Genomic DNA, 21,686 nt, shown 5'->3' with positions numbered 1-21,686 from the left:
TGTTAGATCTGTCACATATATTATGATTGATCAGCTTGCAATGAATTACTGAACTCCTTTGTATGCAGTTAATATTTATTAACCATTTAGGATATCAGCTACTCTACCAGGTGCTTTGCATGTGTTGCTTTGTTTAATCCACACAGCAACAACCCATGAGATACAACTATTATTATCACCATTTTACAATTGTATATGGTGAAACACAGAGAAGACAAGTAACTTTTTCAGATCACACATCTGGCAAAGTAGCCTGCCAGGGTTATACTTGACCGTGTCTGATTCTAATATTTTCAACAACTCTTATTCTGCTTCTTGTTCTCTTTTTCCTACTTGTTTGAAACACCTCAGATCCTCTGGGCAGAGTAGATAGATGTAATTCAGGGACTCTGGTTGGATTTCAGGCAGCTCAAGTGTCTTAGAAGGCATTTTGCTGGCTTAGAGATGTCAACTTCAGAGAAGTGAAATATGTGTAAAATTAGGGGAGAAAAGAACTTACTTAATATTTTTAGAATTCTCTAGATCCTGTGGATAGGAAAATTGTTTTAAAAGCAGTATACCTGAATAAGGTGGGCCACCCTGAACACATACCAAGGATTAACTGTCTTCTAGTTCCCAAATACAACTCCCCTTCACAAAAAAAAAGTTATTATATAGTATCATACTATGTATCTTCATGAGTATTGTGATCATTTCCTCCTAGAATATCAAATATTTGCCATAAATTTAATAATTCTTTTTAAAAGGACAGAGCATTTGTTATAGAGTATGTAGGCAGTGTGCTTTGAAGATCGAGGTCACATTTAGTGGGGGATTTGTGGTTTAATAGATTAGAAGAGGGGATTATTAGATGGGATGGGTTTGGTGGGATATGTGAGTTTTCTAAAGTCATGAGGTGTTTTATGCATGAGAACATAAAAGAGCTAGGGCTGGAATCAATTTTATTCTAATCTAACAGATATCTTCTACTCTTAAGACACCTGTGTGATGAAACGTGGCTTTCCCCATGTCTCCCTACTTTCACTACACTTAATGAATATGCACAGCTGTACATTGATATACTGTATCATCTATTCCCAATAGAGGGGTTTTGCTTCCTTAGATTTTAATTATCAATAAGTTCATTGCAGTATTCTCTGCTTTCTTGGTTTCCAGCTAATTTCCCCACTTGTTTTTTGTTCAACTAGTTACTTTCTTCTTCTACCCCTGTCTATAGCGTTTCTTGGCTTCCACTTCCTCTTATGTTCTCCCCTGAATTCCTTTATGTATGTTAATATTAAGCTGATTGTCATAATACTTACAAGGTTTTCATTGTCTGGACTTGACACAGTTTGGAATTTTCCTAGCACATCTGAAGTTAAGTTTTAAGTACCAAACAAAGTTATGCTGCTTTGTGTAACTTAACACCAGTCACAATTGAAGAAATTATGCCAAGGTTCATTTTCCCATGTCTTGGTTGTTTTGTGTTGGGAACCTGGGAACAGATTCTTTTTGAGGCAGGTAAAGTGCTACAGTTGAAAAAAAAAAAAAAGATGTGGGGGAATGGTATCTTTCAGGAAGCTGATCAGATCCATTCACTACACGAAAAATGTGGTGAAGATTTGGCTGCTTTTGGTAGAATCCTTTTCCATGGGTATCTAAAAATTGAACTTTCTTTAGTTGTTGAATAAATGCAAAATGCAATAAGTGTTTTCAGACAGGTAAGTGTTGATTTCTGGTATAACATTATATTAACAATTTCTCATTCCTGATTAGGATAAATTTCTTTACAATTCATTCCAAAAAAATACAAAGATATCTCAGTGATACTTACAGTTGGTGAATCCTTTCCTTTTTTTTTTATTTTTTATATTTTTTGAGACAGGGTCTGGCTCTGTTGCCCAGTCTGGAGTGCAGTGGCAATGTCTTGTTCACTGCAGCCTTGACCTCCCGGGCTCAAGTGATATTCCCACCTCAGCTCCCCAAGTAGCTGGGACCACAGGCACATGCCACCACACCCAGCTAATTTTTGTAGAAAGTAGGTTTTACCATGTTGCCCAGGCTAATACTTTACTTTTTATTGTATCTTTTTTCTCTGGTATCAAGCTTTTGGTAATTTCATTGTTGTTAGCTGTTTGTATCACCAATAGAAGTTAAGCAGACAGCAAGTGAAGAAATTCCAATTTGCCATTTGTCAGTAACTGGAGAGGAAGTGAGGGGTGGAAGATGGAGAAGGATCTGGCTGGAGAGCTGTAGTTTCACCTACAAAGAGTTTTGTTTTTGTTTGTTTGTTTGTTTTAATTTTGTTTTTTCTTTTAATTTTGAGAGCTTGTTGGGTGCTATAGGGAGGAAAGGTGGAGGAGAACTGCTCTTGGTAATTGTTATTCACCCTGCTCTGCTTTAGTCTCTTTGATAGTATCAGTGTCATGGTTGATATTTTGTGGCATTTTTTAGGACTGCATAATCCAGCAACTTAAAATTCCCTGCTAGGCAAGGAACCACAGCTTTCAGTGTATACTTACAGAGTGACTCTGACAGTATCACTTCTTCTCTTTATGCCTTATATTCTTCATTTATAAAATGGAGATTATAGACTTGTCCTTGAATATCTATTGAAGTAATTGCAAAAGTTCCATATGTATTTGAGTCTTTGCGAGGCCTTGAACATAGACTTTAATTAAACAAGACCTTACTGAGAGTCTTTTGTATGTATGTGCAAGATTTTTTTCCTGAAGGCACTATTGATCGTGTTAGGAAAGCAAAGCATGGTTAGTGGATTTATTGTTTAGGTGTTTTACAGCTATGATAGTTTTCATTTGTTATTGGCCACAGGTTTGAGAAGGGTATGAAACAACTATGTAGAAAATTTTCTAGCATCTCCCAGTCCCAGAAGATCTTCATCAGCCTTCAAGAGTCTATGAAGTATGACTATAACATAATGTGCCTGATATTTTTTTATTGTGGTAAAACATAATATTTATCATTTTAATAACTGATAAGTGTAAATTCAGTGACATTAAATATGTTAAGTGTTGCATAACTATTACCACTATCTATATACAAAACGTTATCATTATCTCCAATAAAAACTATGCCCATTAAACAATAACTCCCACCCTCCCCCCTCTCCCCACAGCCCCTGGTAACCTACCCTACTTTCTGTCTTTGTGAATTTGCCTATTCTAAGTACTTCATATAGGTATAATTATACATTATTTTCCTTCTATATCTGCCTTATTTCACTAAGCATAATGTTTTCCAGGTCCATCCATGTTGTAGCGTATATCAAAATTTAATTTCTTTTTATGACTGAATATTATTCTGTTTTATGTATAGATCACATTTGGGTTAGCCTTTTATCTTGTGCCTTATATTTTAATTTATAAAATGGTTTCATAATAAAAGGCTGTGATTTTATATCTAAATAAGGGATATAGGAAGAGTTTATTTTGTTAGAGGGGAAATGAATTATGGAAGATGAATGAGTAGTAATATGGCTTAGCAATTTTAAAATGAGGACAATTATGGTCTAACTTATAGGGGTTGTTTTGAGGATTAAAGAGTTAGTATATGTGTCTTAACAGCAATGTAGTATTATAACAGTATAAGTGCTATTTTGCTGTTTGCTGTCATCATTATTATTAGTTGATGAGAGCTTCATAGTAGAGATCACAAATGAGGCAGGCCTTAATGCAACTCTGCAGGATTTGATTAGAAAAATAATTTTAAGGTAAATGTAGAGAGAATGCAGATGGCATGTTTTTACAATAAGAAAGATGTCACACTGGTTAAACATATAGCTTTTGAGATCAACAGACCTGTGCTCCAATCTCAGGGCTGCCATATATTTACTGTGTGACTTGGAATATAATCTTTCTAAGCTTTAATTGTAATCTTAAACATGGGGATATGTGTTAATTCATTCTTGCGTTGTTATAAAGGAATACCCGAAACTGGGTAATTTATAAAGAAAATACGTTTATTTTGTCACATGATCCTGGAGGCTGTACATGAAGCATAGCACCGACATCTGCTTCTGGTGAGGACCCCAGGAAGCTTTCAATCATGGCAGAAGGTGAAGGGGGGCCAGCGCATCACATGATGAAAGAGAGCAAGCGGGGTGGAGAGGCACTACACTCAAACAGCCAGATCTGTGAACTCAGATGAGTGAGAAATCACTCATCACCAAAGGGATGGTGCTAAGCCATTTATAAGGGTCTGCCCCCCTGATCCAATACCTCCCACTAGGCCCCACTCCAACATTGGAGATTATATTTTAACATGAGATTTGGAGGGAACAAACATATAAACCGTATCAGGATAATAATGATGGTAACATCAAAGGATTACTATGAGGATTAAAAGGAGTAAGACACTTTGCATGTTACCTGGCAATGAAAAAAACTTTCAAACAGGGATAGGCTCTATTAATTTAATACTTTTTGTGGTTACCATTTTTTGCCGTTGTTACCATTAGCTTTATCCACATTGGCTCATAGTGTGTGATACCTTTGGAAAGGTATTAGGGAAATAAAGAAAGAGGAGTTGTAAGTGATTATGGCATACCCTTAAAATAGGAATGTGCACTTGAATTTAGGCAATGGGATGCCACTAACGTTTTATTTGAGAGAAAGAAAGAATGAGTGTGTGTGTGTGTATTTCTGTGTTTGTGTAAGTGTGTGTACATGTTCATGTATTTTGGCAGGAACATTAATAAGAAGAGGGGCCTTGCTGAAAGCAGTGATTTGAAAAGATCTGTTTACACTATGCAGATAATTTGGGTTTTGGAAAAGAATAGATAAACAAAAGGGAACAAAATTGCTTATACAATTTTTAACAATTAGAAGGAAATTAGTAAGAGAAAAAAAATCTGAAGAAAAATGTTTACATGTGTTGGGTATTTAATTGTATGCCAGGCACTTTGCTAACCTCTCTATGTTGATTACTACCATTTCATGTTCACAGTAACCTTATAATGGAAGATTCTATTATTGTCTCCATTTTATAGATGAGAAATCAGGGACATAAAGTGGTTAAGGTCACACAGATAGTGTGGTAGAGAGAGCTAGTACCCCAAAATCCTTTCTGACCTTTTCCCCATAGTAATAACATTTTCGGCTGGGCACGTGATGACTCCAAGTGAAAAACCACATTTCTTAATCTCCTTTGCAGTCAAGTATGACTGTGTTGTGCACCCCACCCACCCCTCAGAAAAAGAGTTGTGAATAATTTTGGAGAACTTTGAGAATTGGCTTGTACCCTCTGACCCTTCTTCCCTTCCTTATTCTGCCTTCCTCCTGTTACAGACATGTGACAGTCATAGCTCATCTGACTTCATGAAGGCCAGGGCTGCACCCTAGAATGGTAGAGCATAAAGCAGGGAGGAAGCTGGATCCCTATGGAACTTGGAAAACAGAACATCCACACCAATTCTGTACTGCCAACCTTTGGGCATTTACATCAGAAAGAAAAATAAGCTGCTCTCTGGGGTTTCCTCTTACTTTTTCATCTAACACAAATCCTTACTAATGAAGATCAGAGGGCACTCTCATCCACAGTGTATACTCTTTACCTTGGCTACTCTCAGATACCCACCAGTTTTTATAAGGAATTGTAAAGATCTAACTCTTGTGTTGTAGCTCAGACAGCCAAATTTACTGAAGTTAGGCACATGTCCAGAGATGGATTCAAGAACCCAGTGGTATATTTTCTCAGCTTTCTTGAGTAAAAATCAACCAAGTAGAGAAGTTTGAAAGCTCTGCTTCTTCTACCTTTTGCTAGACGAGATTGCTTGCATTTCTTTTTGCTTTGCCTAAGTATCTCTAATTTTGAGAAAAGTAACCTTGGCACATAAGGAAAGAAGTTGAAGGGTAGTTTATTTAATTATCAAGAGCAATGATGTATAAATGGCTTTTGGGAAAAAATGATATCTAACTTTAAGTTAAGAATTTGTGTAGTTATTATTGGAAAGAAGTGAATTCTGTAAAACATTTCTATAAGGTAAATGCGCTTTTAGATGCTGCATGTTATTCTATGATTTCTATTTTGAGCAATAACAAAAAGATGTTGAAATTATACCAGTTGACCAGTTGCTGACAGGCAATCCTGAAGTATTGGCTGGAACTGATAAGAGGTTACCAGCATTATATATTCATAGATATTCTCAACTTGAAGTACTTTCTAAAGCAAACAGTTCTGTCATCATCACTATGCATAGAGGTATAACGGTAATGCAGGGCGATTTTCAGATAGACTAGGTTTTTATTTTGCCTCTATGCTAGACAGGTTTTTATTTTGCCTCTATGCCTCAAGCTGAGTGACCACAGAGCTTCATATCTTAGTTACTAGTGTTTAAAGAGATTGTTTTTGCATTATCCTAAGTGAATTAACACAGGAACAGAAAACCTGCTACTGTGTATTTTCACTTATAAGTGGGAGCTAAACATTGGGTACACATGGACATAAATATGGCAACAATACACACCGGGAACTGCTGGAGAGGGGAAGTGGGGAAGTAAGTAAAGATTGAAGATGAACTGTTAGGTACTATGCTTACTACCTAGGTGATGGGATTCATCATACCCAAAATCTCAGCGTCGTGCAATATACCCATGTAGCAAACCTACCCATGTACCCTCTGAATCTACAGTAAACGTTGAAATTATAAAAAATAAATGAAAAGACAAAAAAAAACTACAGTGAGGTATCATCTCATCCCAGTTAAAATGGCTTTTATCAAAAAGGCAATAACCAGTGCTAGCAAGGATGTGGAGAATAGATAACCCTTGTACACTGTTGGTGTACAAAATTAGTACAACTACCATGCAGAACAGTTTAGAGATTCCTTGAAAAACTAAAAATTTAACTACCATATGATCCACCAATTCCATTGCTGGGTATATACCCAAAAGAAAGGAAATTAATATATGGAAGAGATACCTGCACTTCTATGTTTGTTGCAGTACTATTTACAATAGCTAAGATTTAGAAGCAACCTAAGTGTGTATGAACAGATGAATGAAGAAAGAAAATGTTGTACATTTTCACAATGGAGTACTAGTCAGACATAAAAAGAATGAGATCCAGTCATTTGAAACAACATGGATGGAGCTGGAGATCATTATGTTAAGTGAAATAAGCCAGACACAGAAAGACAAACATCACGGGTTCTCACTTATTTTTGAGATCTAAAAATCAAAACACTTGAACTCATAGAGATAGGGAATAGAAGGATAGTGACCAGAAGCTGGGAAGGGTAGTTTTGGGAGGCAAGGTTGCGGGGAAGGGGGAATGGGCAAAAAAAAATATTTAGAAAGAATGAGTAAGACCTAGTATTTGAGAGCACAACAGAGACTGTAGTCAATAATAATTTAATTGTACACTTTAAAATAACTAAAATAGTATAATTGGATTGTTTGTAACAGAAAGGATAAATGCTTGAGGGGATGGGGACCCAGTTTTCCATGTTGTAATTATTATGCATTGAATGCCTGTACCAAAATATCTCAATTACCCCATAAATATATACACCTACTGTGTACCCACAAAATTAAAAATAAAAAAATGTTAAAAAGAAATTATATTTTGTAATCAGTGGTGTATGCATGCAATATGAATGCTTGTTCCTAGAGGATTTCAAGATCATATGTTCTTTCTAAGTCACATACTATGCCAAAGCTCTTCAGACAAGAGCTTCTTATACAGTCTAAATTTGTGCAGAATCTCAAAAGGGCAATAAAATTTTGAAATAATGTGATTAACTCCAAATTCATTACAAATTATGTAGTTTCAGTGCTGGGAACCAAATGAATTATAAAGTATGTTTACACTGTTTCAGCATGGTGGCTCCATTTTAGCTGCAAACAGAAATTCTTATCATTTTTTTCAGGATTAGTCCCAAATGCTTAAGTTTAAGTTATCCTAAATCTTTCTTTAGGAATGCCTCACAAATAAAATATAAGAAATTTTGATATTGTACTCTTGGCAAAGTTTTGCTCTGCTTCCCTCATCTGATGGGACAGTGACAGCTTACAATGAAACATTTTCAAAAACATTCCCTGCTAAATCTAATTGAAATCCAGGGGATTTATGTGGCCATTTGAGATAGTATGTTGTAATAGAGCATGGACTGTCCAGTAAGAAGTCTCGCATGGACTATGGAGTAAGACCAGTCCTTCTGCCATCTTGAAACTTGACCTTTTTTTGTAAAATTGGAACCGTAACAGCTCACCATTTTGTTGAGAAGACTAAATGAAATAATATGAAAGTTCCTTAAGGAAGAAATGTTAAATGTTATTACACTTGACCTGTGTTCTTGTTAACATCTTATATTTTGAAATTTTCTTTAAAGCCGCTAAACGTTGTTGTTTTTGTTTGTTTGTTTGTTTTGACGGAGTCTTGCTAGTCACCCCAGGCTGGAGTGCAGTGGCACAATCTTGGCTCACTGCAACCTCTGCCTTCTGGGTTCAAGCAATTCTATCTCAGCCTCCCGAGTAGCTGGGACTACAGGCACGCACCACCACGCCCAGCTAATTTTTGTATTTTTAGTAGAGACAGGGTTTCGCCATATTGGCCAGGTTGGTCTCGAACTCCTGACCTTGTGATCCACCCTCCTCTGCCTCCCAAAGTGCTGGGACTGCAGGCGTGAGCCACCGCCCCCAGCCAAGGTTGTGTTTTTAAATACGTTAAAGTTAGGGCATATCATTTTAAAAGCCTTTATTTCTCAACTCAAATATTAGAAACTCAAGAAAATGGATGCACTAAGTTGAAATTTCTCTACTACTTTGGCAGCCACATTTAAGGCAGAAAAGTAAGTTAAAGATCTTGTACCTTTGAGTTTAAAAACAAACAGTGATTTTTTCTCATTTAGCAGCTGTATCCAGAATCATAGCAGAATCATCTCATCTCTCTTGGGAGAGATGTTGGTGATTAATTAAGCCAATTCCTTTATTTTGTGGTTAAGTGAACTCAGATCCAGGCATTGACTTTGCCAAAGTCATTTATCTAGTTAACTGTAGAAAAGGCAGAACCTCTTGAATTCTTGAATTCCAAGCTAGTGGCTATTTCACTTTGCCAGTATTTTTAAAATCATTGACTTTAGTATATACACCCACACATATATAGTATATATATACACACACAATATATGTTTGTATGTATGTGTGTGTGTGTATATATATATAAAAAACTAGTGTGTGTATATATATATATAACTTTTAATGTTATTTTCCAGCGTCAGGAGACCCTTTGAAATTAAATCTGGCTTCAAACAATGTTACCATCAAAAGTTGTTAAGTGTTTTCTGGTTTTGATACTTGTATTGCGATTATATAAGAGGTGGTCCTTGCCCTTGGTTTACACAGAAGTATTTTATGATTAAAAAAATTAATAATTACTGCCTACCAATTTTTATGTTAGGTATTTTTCAAGGCACTGGGATTTTTCTTTTGAAAATCCTATCCTTGAGAGATTTTATCTATTACTATGTTATGGTGTATTTTTGCCTTACAGTGATTATGATTTTTTTTTCTTTCTGCTTCTGAAATGTGGTAGATAATGTGTAGAAATCATAAGAAATGGCCATTCTTGGTATCAAACTTGTTTTATCTTCAATTATCATAATAAACTATTGAATGCAAAAAAAAAAAAAAAAAGTTGCTGAGAGTAGTAAGTGCTTAATAGAGAAATATTTAGAAAAAAGTAAAACCAAACCCAGTAAAGACCTCAGTAAAGACCCCAGTAAAGACCCTAGTAAAAACTCTATTAAAGAAGGATTGTGAACAGTACTTGAACTGAAATTTAGTTTCAGATCCAGAATTCTATTTAATGGCCTGTGCAAAATAATAATGTGAACAAGATTAGAAAGGGAATGTTTTCAATGGTTAAAAGAACAAAATGTCTCTGAGCGGCCAGCCTTCAGTAGTTGAGAATGCTGATTAACATACACATAAGAGGCATGCTAATTACAGGCAGCCTTATCGGGTCATTACAGCCGGTCTCCCAGGACCTTTCTGTTACTGGGTAGAACTTGAAAGTAATAAATTTGCTTTTCTTTACAATTATTCTATAATTAGAAATTTCACAAATTTAAGTCATTTTCTCATGGAATTGCCCTTATTAAACAATTGATTTTTAGCAAATATTCACACATTTCCTGATATATAATACAAAATAGATACTGATACGTGAAAAAGAAAGATGGTGACTCTATTAGAAAGCATCATCCTTTTTAGTTTTTCCACACTCATTTTGATGAGAAACTTTAAAATCCCTTTTACTTTTTTTTAAATTGATTTACATCTGAAGGCTGATATCGATCTTGTTCTTAATGAAAGTCAACATAGTATTCTTAGGTCTTAGGTCTAGTCTTTTTATTCTTCGATGGAACAGATAGAAATTTGTCTCTCCTATTGATGAAAAGATTGAAACTTTTAACAGAAAGGAGATATCAGTACCATTTTTTCAAAGAATATGCCCATATTTAAATGGTACAAATTTTGTCTTTCCATGAGTACAACAATCAGATATTAAAATGGCATTTTTTTAACTTAAAAAGAGTACTATGTAGTTATTATTATGCACATTCATATGGCACCTTTTCTCAACTGTTAGAATATTCTTCTTAGATATCATTACCAAACAACTGATTGTTTGGCCATTTAATTTTTGGTCATGTGTTATCTTTCCTAATACCTAAATGGCACAAACAGCGATAAAAATAGCCTAAGGCTCAGACTTCATTGTACCTAAGAAATTAGTGAAGCAGGCCGGGCGCGGTGGCTCAAGCCTGTAATCCCAGCACTTTGGGAGGCCGAGACGGGTGGATCACGAGGTCAGGAGATCGAGACCATCCTGGCTAACACAATGAAACCCCGTCTCTACTAAAAATACAAAAAAATTAGCCGGGCGTGGTGGCGGCGCCTGTAGTCCCAGCTACTTGGGAGGCTGAGGCAGGAGAATGGCGGGAACCCGGGAGGCGGAGCTTGCAGTGAGCCGAGATCGCGCCACTGCACTCCAGCCTGGGCGACAGAGCGAGACTCCGCCTCAAAAAAAAAAAAAAGAAATTAGTGAAGCTTTTCATCAGGTGGGAGGAAGAGTAGACTGGATTTTCTCTTAGATGTGTCTGCCTCTTTCTTTTAAAAGTTTGTTTGTTAGTTTGTTTTTGAGACAGAGTCTCACTCTTGTTGCGCAGCCTGGAGTGCAGTGGCGCAATCTCGGCTCACCACAACCTCTGCCTCCCGGGTTCAAGCGATTCTCCTGCCTCAGCCTTCCGAGTAGCTGGGATTACAGACATGCGCCACCACACCTGGCTAATTTTGTATTTTTAGTAGACACGGAGTTTCTCCATATTGATCAGGCTGGTCTCGAACTCCCGACCTCAGGTAATCCGCCCACCTCAGCCTCCCAAAATGCTGGGATTACAGGCATGAGCTATCGTGCCCGGCCTCTTTTACAAGTTTTTATAGGTTTTTCCAGATGGGATAACTTTTTACCTGGATAATATATTTGGTAAAAACATACAGTTTTCCGAAGTGTTTATATGATTTCAGTTGTTGTTTTGACCCTTCTCATTATTTCACAACTCTATTCATGGAGACTACTAGGGGGAAGTCTTGAGTTTTGCCTATTCATGGAAGGCAGGAAGTAAGCCAGAAGGAACCTCATTCCATCCCCAGATTTGTTTATCTGAAAAACCCATCATCATTTGTGAAATGTGGAAATTTTAAGCAGGGTCCTGCATATAAATTTTGTAGATGGGAAAACTGTTGAAAAAAGAAAATGCAGCTGAGAGATATTGCTGGTATTTTTGTTGTTGACAACCAAGGATAACGATTGCATTGCTCCCTTGTTTGTGATGCATAGAGACATCTATATTTAAAAGACATTTTATTTGAGCACCAAAGTAATTATAAATGGTTTACTATATTTATAACTTTTTCTCTATTTATTTATGCTGTTTATGTTTAAGTATGGTTCCCTGAGAGCTCACCTGATAGATCACACTGCTAAAACTGAGCTAGATCTCTAAAGCTTTCTCCAAATTTAACATCCTATGATTCATTGACTATGTCAATTAATTATAACCATTGATGTTGAAAATGTCTTCTCATGGATCTGTAAAGGTTATGTAGAAAAATCTAGTTGCTAAATAACAGAGCTATCTCCAGGAATGAAAACTGGTAAAGAATATTGTTGGCTGGGTGCAGTGGCTCATGCCTGTAATCCCAGTGTTTTAGGAGGCCGAGCTGGGGGGATTGCCTGAGACCAGGAGTTCAAGACTAGCTTGGGCAACATAACAAGACAATATCTTATAAAAAATTTTAAAAACTAGCTGGGCATTGTGGCATGCACCTATAGTCCTAGCTACTTTAGAAGTCTGAAGTAAGGAGGACCCCTTAAGCCCCGGAGTTAGAGGTTACAGTGAGCTATGATAGTACCATTACATTCAGAGTGAGACCCTGTCTGTTAGGGGAGAAAAAAATATATATACACACACACACACATATACACACATATATACATATGTATACACACAAACACAGTGGAAGAATTCAGTCAATATAAATGTATTTATATATATATAGTCAATATAAATATGTATATATAGTCAATGGAAGAATTTCCATACATTTTTGATCCCTAAGTATACAGCTTCACTGGGTTATTAAAAATATTAAAAAACACATATAAAGTGCTTAGAACAGTACCTGGCAACCTGGTAAGTGCTATGTTAAGTGTTTACTGTTACTGCCACCAGCACCACTAAGGATCCAGCAGAGGATTCTATGATAAGTTGTCTTTGTCCTAAAAATAGTATATCCTCTTGCAGTTATTGGAAATAATGTGGCCAATAATCTAAAATATATATTTTCCTAGTAGCTATAGGCTATTTTGAAGTCATTCTAAAAACCAACCATTAAACTTGAGCTTAATCTGTTTAACACATAAAGAAAGCTGTTTCATAAGACTCTGAAAGAGATTTATAAAATGAAAATGCTGTGGCATCAAATATTAATATTTTGCTAGCAGCAGGCAGCCCAAATGTTAATGGCTGGTATGCATTTGAAGGCCTACTTAATTGTGAATTTTATTAGGACCATTCGTCAGAGCTAGAGTTATAAATGGGCTTATAAATGAGAAATTAACCACCCCTCTAGAGAACAGCAGTTTCTTTGAAATCTTAATTAACCAATCACACTGATCTTCTCTTTTTTCAATTGCCAACACTTGGTTAAATGTTGAATAAAACATTGTCTAATTGGAAATAGCTTAAGTACTGGGAACACCATTCTTTTATATGTTGAAATAAGTATAATGGTAAAATGAAATACATTTTGAAAAGTAGTGCATATGTGCCTGTTTGAATATTTTCTTTTGTTCACTATACTTTTAAAAAATTACACTGTAAAAAAATTTCATTGTAAAACTAGGATTTTTTCTTTTTTCTTTTTTGAGACAGTCTCACTCTGACACCTAGGCTGGAGTGCAGTGGTACGATCAGGACTCATTGCAGCCTTGACCTCCCAGGCTCAAGCAGTCCTCCTGCCTCAGCTTCCTGAGTAGCTGGGACAACAGGTGCGCAGTACTACACCCTGCTAATTTTTTGATATTTTTGTAGAGACGAGGTCTCACTATGTTGCCCAGGCTGGTTTCAAAATCATGGGCTCAAGCGATTTTCCCACCTCGGCCTCTCAAAGTGCTGGGATTACAGGTGTGAGTTACCAAGCCTAGGCAGAAGTGTTTTTTTTTTTTAACTGAAAAATAAGCATAAGAAACATAGGATGTTTCATGTCTAGAATGGCCATTACTTACCATATGACTTTGTAGTATCACTTTGTTTACTTCCACACAGAACATTACAAATAGAGGGAACATATTTGTAAAGAGGTTAATTTTAACCAAATATAAATAAACTGATCCATTGTAAAGTGTTACCTAGAAAAGATAGTTTATGTTGTGGAATGAAAAAATATATATAGGTGAAAATTTAGTGACCTTTCTATTGAATTTTTTGAAGAAATAGAACATTATATTTTCTAAGATAAATTCTTCTATGTAATTTTATTACTTTCTTAAAATGGATACTACAGTCAATGTGATTTTCTTAAATTTATAAGAACATAGAAAAGTAAGATAGTTTTGTGAACAGTTAGCTCTGCCTTAGGCTTATTATTACTTTGAAATTGTTTTATTTGTACTGTATGGTTTTCATACGTATGAGGCTTTCCAATAATAGCTATTGAATGGAAAAAAAATACATATAGAAGACAGTCATTTAAGTTACTCAAATTTCTAGAAATAAAATATGGAGACCTGCTTTCCCAAATATATTTGCTAAGTCCTTTTTCAGATTTAGCAAACATTATGCCTTCTATATGCCATACACATTTGCAGTTATCATATTTAATGTTGAATACAGTGTTGTTAATGAGAGATATGTGTTTCAAGCAGAAGGAATAGCATGTAGGTACAACGGTATTTGATTGTAATAAGCCTGGCACGTTGGATAGGGTCAGAGAATTTTTAATGCTAATCTTTGGGAAGGGAGTTGGAGACCAGATGACTAGTAGGCTAAAATGATGTGTTAGGGCAGTTCCTGTTGGACATTGAATGGCAAAGGGGAATCCACAAGAGTTTATATTTTATTATTTTGTCTGAGGGTCTTCGAATGGGCTTCAGTCCATTGTGAATCTCTTTAAATTATGTATGTGTATATGTGTTAGTATGCATATGCACTTGTACATCTGCCTCCACTGAATACATGTTCTGTGGAAAGGGTTCATCGTTTTCATTAGATTCTGTAATTCCACAAAGTTAAGAATCACTGCAGTAGATATGACATATCCAATTAGAGATTCTAATTATGTGATGATGGAGTAAGAATTGTTGGTTGTTGCCTTTTAAGAAAGATCATTTTGGCTACAAGACCACAGGTCACTATCTCACATCATATACAAAAATGAACTTTAAGAGCTAAGACTGTGATGCTCTTCGAAGAACACACAGGGGTAAATCTTCATTACTTTGGATTTGTTTTGTTTTGTTTTGTTTTTTGAGATGGAATCTCACTCTGTTGTCCAGGCTGGAGTGCAATGGCATGATCTCAGCTCACTGCAACCTCTGCCTCCCAGGTTCAAGCAATTCTCCTGCCTCAGTCTCCTGAGTAGCTGGGATTATGGTGTGTGCCACCATGCTGAACTAATTTTTCTGTTTTTAGTAGAGATGGGGTTTCACCATGTTGGCCAGGCTGGTCTCGAACTCCTGACCTCAGGTGATCTGCCTTGCCTCGGCCTCCAAAAGTGCTGGGATTACAGGCATGAGCCACTGTGGCCAGCCATGACTTTGGATTTAATAGTGGTTTATTATATATGAAACTAAAAGTATGAGCAGCAAAAGAAAAAACATAAACTGAATTTCCTTAAAACTTAGGACTTTTTGTATTAAAGGACATCATCAGGAAAATGAAAAGGCAATCTAGAGAAGAGGAAATTTACAAATCATATCTCTGATAAAGATTGAGTATTCAGAATATATCAGTAATTTTTATAACTCAATAAAAGTATAACCCAACTGAAAAATTAGAATCAATATTTCTCCAAAGAGAATATTTCTCCAAAGAAGATTTACAGATGCCCAGCTAGCACATGAAAAGATGCTTACCACCATTAGTCATCAGGGAAATTCAAATGAAAACCATGATGAGATACCACTTCACACCCACTAATATGGCTATAATCAAAAAGTCAAGTGTTGGCAAGGATGTAGAGAAATTGGAACCCTTACACACTGCTGGGTGGGATGTCAAAATGCTGCAGCTGCCTTAGAAAACAGCTGATACTTCCTCAAAAGTTTAGACATATAGTTACCATATGACCCAACAATTCTATTTGTAGGTATATAGCCAAGAGAATTGAAAGCAAAGCCACACAAAAACTTGTACACAAATCTATATAGCAACATTGTTCATAATAGCCAAAAAAGTGGAAAAAACCAAAATGTTCATAAAGTGTTGAAGAGATAACTCATCCATTCAAAACATGTTATAGTCATATAAGGAATATTACTGAGCAATAAAAGAAATGAAGTATTGATGTATGCTACAACATGGATGTACTTTGGAAACATACTAAGTGAATGAAATGAGTCACAAACGCTACATATTATACGATTCTGTATATATGAGATGTTGAGAATAGGCAAATTTATTAGAGAGAATGGAAGTAGAGGCTACCAAAGGCCTCTGCTTTCAGTAGGAGAATCGGAATTATTGGAGGGTGATGACAAAAAGATACGATGTTTATTTTGGAGGTATGAAAATGTTTTAAACCTCAACTCGTGACAAATGTACAACTCTGAATATGCAAAAAGTCATGGAATTGTATGTTTTAAATGGGTAAATTTTTTGGTATGTGAATTTTACCTCAATAAGTTTATTTTTTAAACAAAAAGATTATTTATAATATTTCTGGGAGACGAAGCTCAGGTCCTGAAATAAGGTAGGAGCAATAAAAGTGGAGCAATGATGATGGATTTGAGGGTCAATAATAAAGAACATGTAAAATGTTTAAAATTGCTTTGACACCAACAGTCAGGAAGGAGAATGCATATATGGTAATTCCTAGATTTCTGGCTAGCAGGGCTGGATAGAGAATGGTGCCATTACCACAGTGGGGTAGGAATATGGAAAGGAAAGAATAGTTTGGGGAAAAGATGATGAGTTGTTGTTTTAAGTAGGCTGACTTTGAGTTAACTGTGGGACAACCAGGTGGAGATGCTCAGTAGGCAATTTAAAATGTAGGTCTGAGACTAGGTGAGGTAGCTCACGCCTGTAATCCTAGCCCTTTGGGAAGCTGAGGCAGGTGGACTGTTTGAGCCCAGGAGTTTGAGACCAGTCTGGGCAACATGGCAAAAAAACCCATCTCTACAAAAAAATACAAAACATTAGCTGAGCGTGGTGGCACGCTGCACTCCAGCCTGGGCAACAGAGTAAGACCCTGTCTTAGAAAAATAAAAATTAAAAAATGTAGGTCTGAAGCCTAGAGATGAGGTTTGAAAAAAATCATTAGTGAACAGCTTGAACTTGAGGCTTTGTGTATGAGAAGCTGCAAAGAGATGAGATGAAAATCAGGCAAGAGGTATTCAGGAGCCCATGAAGGAAGAGGTTCAAGAAGAATGGAGTGGAACCTGGCAATGGTACATGCCTGTAGTCCCAGCTACTGGGGAGGCTGAGGTGAGAGAAATTACTCGAGCCCTGGAGTTTGAGGCTAGTCTGGGCAACACAGCAAGACCCCATCTCTTTAAAAAGAGAGAGAGATGGAATGGTTGGCTTTGTCAGTCACTGTCCACTTCATACAATATGAATACTGAGAAACATCCTTTGTGCATCACAATTCAGAGGTCACTGTAACCTTAATGAGCAGTTTCAGTGGAGTGTTGAGGGTATAATCTAGAAGGGTTCAAAGGAGGATTTCTTTTAAGATAGGATATTGTTAGGTTTATAAAAGACAAACTTGTTTTCCCTAATCCTTTTATGCCTTAATACTAGGACTTTTTCCTTTAATACAAGCATTTTCAAACCGTGGTGCTTCATTGCTTAGAAATCACATGTGCTTTAATTCAGGTTGGTTTTTCTTTTCTTAACCAAAAATAGCAATGCAAACTATGGCATATGTATTGTACACTTTATTAGGGATCTCAAATTATGTAAATCTCTCAATTAACACACAAAAAGGATTATATTAGATTCTATTTGTGAAGTCAGAAAAATTCCTTTTTCCAGAGCCTTAACTCTTATATTTCCCAAGTGCTTTTATAAAGAAATAATCATTAAGGAAAAAATGACTGTGTTTTATTCAGTGAAGATTTCATGTCATCTAGTTAGCAAACTATACTTTGTCTTAGAGTCCTTTTAAGGTAGTTGGACTTAACACAGACATACTGACCAAAATTAGGATCATTGTATCCTTATTCTATGTCCATATTTCAGAGCCCATCTTTTACAGATCTCTCATGATTGCCCTACAAATTCCATTTCAAGGGAGTCAAAGGCTGTCTTCTTTCCTGCTCATCTGCATCTCTTAGGAAGTGAGAAGTTTTGGGCTTCCTTGAAATTCTAGTGTGTTCTGAGGTAGTGGTGATCAAACTTTTTTTTACCCTCCCTGTACATTTATGTATGTTTGCCTGTGAGTCAGAAGCAAAAGTTTTCAGTAATCATTCTATGAGATGCTATAGTATTCACTATCTCTTTTTTCCTTTTCATTCCACGATGAGCTAGCATGCTGAGTGGTAGGTCGTAATCATGATTCACCAATGGAGACTTAAAGTTCCCATAGCTCATACAGGAGTCCCAGGAATGGCCATATATTTGCTAACCCTTAATTTCTTCACTGTGACATCATCTTAGAAGTTTTAGGTGTGATCTGACTTTCTTGTAACATCAGAATGCTCTAGGAGTTGCCCAGTTTCCAGGTACTAGATTTATTGCCCTTGTGCTGTAGAGAAAGAGCAAAAGAATTTTAGGCTTAATAATACCCTTACATGTTTACTATGTGTCAGGTGCTATGATTGGTATAGATAATATCTAATCTTAAAACAATTTTGAAAATTAGAATTAGCATCACAATTTTGGTGGGTTAGTAGGGGAAATGAAGAAAACAAAGCTTGGAGACATGAAGTAACTTGTCTAAGAATATACAGTGTGTAGGTGGCTTTAAAACCCAAATTTTTTTTCACTTCCATAAGCTTTCTGAAAAAGGCATTCCATTATGAAGGGTCAGCCTCAGTGTTTGTCCCTGTTGCACCTAAAGGAGATTGAGAAACATGGGGTGGGGCAGGGAAGTCCCCAGATCATCTTGGATAGCCTAGCCTTTACGCATTCTCACTGCTTAAATGGAGAACTCTGGCAATGTTAACATAATCAGGTCACTGCCATCTCAATACAGGATTCAATAAAATTGCTTTCATAATTTTTGGCAATCTGTGGGTAAAAATTATCTCTGAGATCTGTACAATCATATGTGGAGTTCATTTAAGCCAAAGTCTATAAAGAATGTTTAGGACCATGCCCCTGTTTGTGCTTTTTACTGGTGTTTCTCTATTAGCCTGGAGTGATAGGATCAATCCTTGTTAATTATAACTGATAGGGAAACATGGCTAAGAAATACCATTCTTAGGTTAGGCACAGTGGCTCATGCCTGCAATCTTAGTGCTTTGGGAGGCCAAGGCAGGAGGATTGCTTGAGTCCAGGAGTTTAAGACTAGCCTGGGCAACATAGCAAGACTTCATCTCAATAATGACATTTAAAAATTAGCTAGGTGACAGAGTGAGCTCCTGTGTCAAATATATATATATATATATATATATATATATATATATCATTCTTGGTGATGGGCTTGGCCACTTTGTAAGAAACCTTGGTATTTCAGATGATAGGAAGAGGAAGCAAAACCATGAACATTTTTCTCTGTAATGTTTAGTTGTGAGGTCAATAAACTTAACACTCTCAGAGGCAGGTTTTAAGAACTTCTTTTCTATCATTTTCTTCTCTGTTTTTACTCCCCTACTCAAAAGATGTGTGTGTGTGTGTGTGTGTGTGTGTGTGTGTGTGTGTTTAAATCCCTCTTACATAGAGAAAACCTTGTGGCAAAGGGAGCTCAGGTATAGGATGTAGCTTCTCCGTTAAAATCCAGTCCTGCCCTGTCTGATATAATAACCACTAGCCACATGTATTATCAAGCACTTAAAATGTGAAAAGTCAGAATTAACAAGTATTGTAAGTGTAAAATATTTCATACTATATTTGAAAGACTTACTATGAAAAAGAGGAATGTAAAATATCAATAGTTTTTAATATAGATTACATGTTAAGATAATATTTCACATTCATTGAATTAAATGTCATTAAAATTTCTTCTGTTTCTTTTTACTTTTTAAAATGTGGCTACAGTAAAATTTTAAATCACATATTTGGCTTGTATTTGTGGTTGTATTATATTTTTTTGACTGTATGGATTCTAGGGCAATACTGCAGCTACCCTACCCAGCCATGCTTTGAAATACAGCTCATTATCTAATTTTAGGACCCCCCACCCAAAGAGGGCTAAATTTTGCCCAGCCTTTTCTTCCTGTCCACTCCCTGCCTTAGCTTGAAAGAGTATATAGTGCTTTACTGGACAGGTAAGGCACATAAAAATAAATCGAGTTTTCCCCAGTTGGAAGTGAGAACAGATGGTTTTGGATGGCGTGGGACACCAGACTGGTAGGACCCAGATCCAATAGATTTGCTGAGGATATTCTGTGAAGCACCTCGAAGAAAGTATAGGAAAGTTCACATTTTTCCCATTACGAGTACTTCAGTGGTTTTGTTTTTGTTTGAAATATCAAATTCTTCCAAGACAGTTTTGCTCCTTTTCAGGCACTGTTTTCCTGATGTGCTAAGCATGTGCTTAGTCTGTGTGATATACTTCCAAAGACCACCAAGCCCTTGATAAGTCCACCCTGGAGTGGTGACATGGCAGGTTGTCAATACCTGAGCCTTGGGAGCTATATTCCTTCAGTGGCTGGTTGACTGATTGCAGGCAAAAAGATAAAAATTGCCAATGAAAATTATTTCGAAGGAAGTAGTGTATCATGTGTGCGTGTCTATGTGTGTGTATTTATTAAAGAAGATTCTGCTTAAATTATTTCTACTTTAAAATTCTCTCTTTTAACCATTGTGGAAGACAGTGTAGTGACTTCTCAAAGATTTAGAAATGGAAATTCCATTTAACCCAGCAATCCCATTACTGGGTGTATACCCAAAGGAGTATACGTCATTCTATTAAAAAGATACATGGATGCGTATGTTCATTGCAGCACTATTCACAATAACAAAGACGTGGAATCAATCCAAATGCCCATCAATGATAGACTGAGTAAAGAAAATATGGTACATATACACCATGGAATACTATGCAGCCATAAAAAGGAATGAGATCATGTCTTTTGCAGGGACATGGATGAAACTGGAAGCCATTATCGTCAGCAAACTAACACAGGAACAAAACTAAACACCCTGTGTTCTCACTTATAAGTGGGACCTGAACAATGAGAACACGTGGACACAGGGAGGACAACAATACACACTGGGAACTGTCAGGGGAGGGTGGGTAGGGGAGAGCGTTAGGGAAAAGAGCTAACACATGCTGAGTTTAATACCTAGGTGATGGGTTGATAAGTGCAGTAAACGACCATGACACATGTTTACTTATGTAACAAACCTGCGCATCTTGCACATGTACCCCAGAACTTAAGAAAAAAATGAAATTATTTTTAAAAATTCTCTGTGTGTACATATGTATGTATTTATTATTTATCGAGATAGAGTTTTGCTCTCATTGCCCAGGCTGGAGTGCAACGGCGCGATCTCTGCTCACTGCAACCTCCACCTCCCGAGTTCAAGCGATTCTCCTGCTTCAGCCTCCCAAGTAGCTGGTATTACAGGCATGCGCACCACACCCAGCTAATTTTGTATTTTTAGTACAGACAGAGTTTCACCATGTTGGTCAGTCTGGTCTCGAACTCTTGACCTCAGGGGATCCATCTGCCTTGGCCTCCCAAAGTGCTGGGATTATAGGTGTGAGCCACCGTGCCTGGCCAAATTATCTGTTTTAAAAAGTGCAATATGAGAAGAAGAAAAATCACATCTTTCAACTAAATAATATACAAGT

General features: G+C 36.6%; 1 protein-coding gene and 1 long non-coding RNA gene across 13 annotated transcripts in view; one reads left to right on the top strand and one right to left on the bottom strand.

The window, feature by feature from the left end:
* RABGAP1L (RAB GTPase activating protein 1 like) overlaps nt 1-21,686 on the top strand; it is a 786,378-nt gene that overhangs the window by 383,543 nt on the left and 381,149 nt on the right. The gene's annotated exons all lie outside the window — the stretch shown is intronic.
* The window catches only part of LOC103880125, a 31,655-nt gene continuing 28,294 nt past the window's right edge, over nt 18,326-21,686 (bottom strand). The window contains exon 4 of the long non-coding RNA XR_001901576.3: nt 18,326-18,470. This is a non-coding gene — a long non-coding RNA (uncharacterized LOC103880125). The remainder of the gene's footprint in view (nt 18,471-21,686) is intronic.

This window comes from Papio anubis, chromosome 1, assembly GCF_008728515.1.
Source record: "Papio anubis isolate 15944 chromosome 1, Panubis1.0, whole genome shotgun sequence".
Lineage (NCBI taxonomy): Eukaryota > Metazoa > Chordata > Mammalia > Primates > Cercopithecidae > Papio > Papio anubis.
The sequence above is the reverse complement of the archived record's forward strand: the minus strand, read 5'-3'. Positions and strand labels throughout refer to the sequence as shown.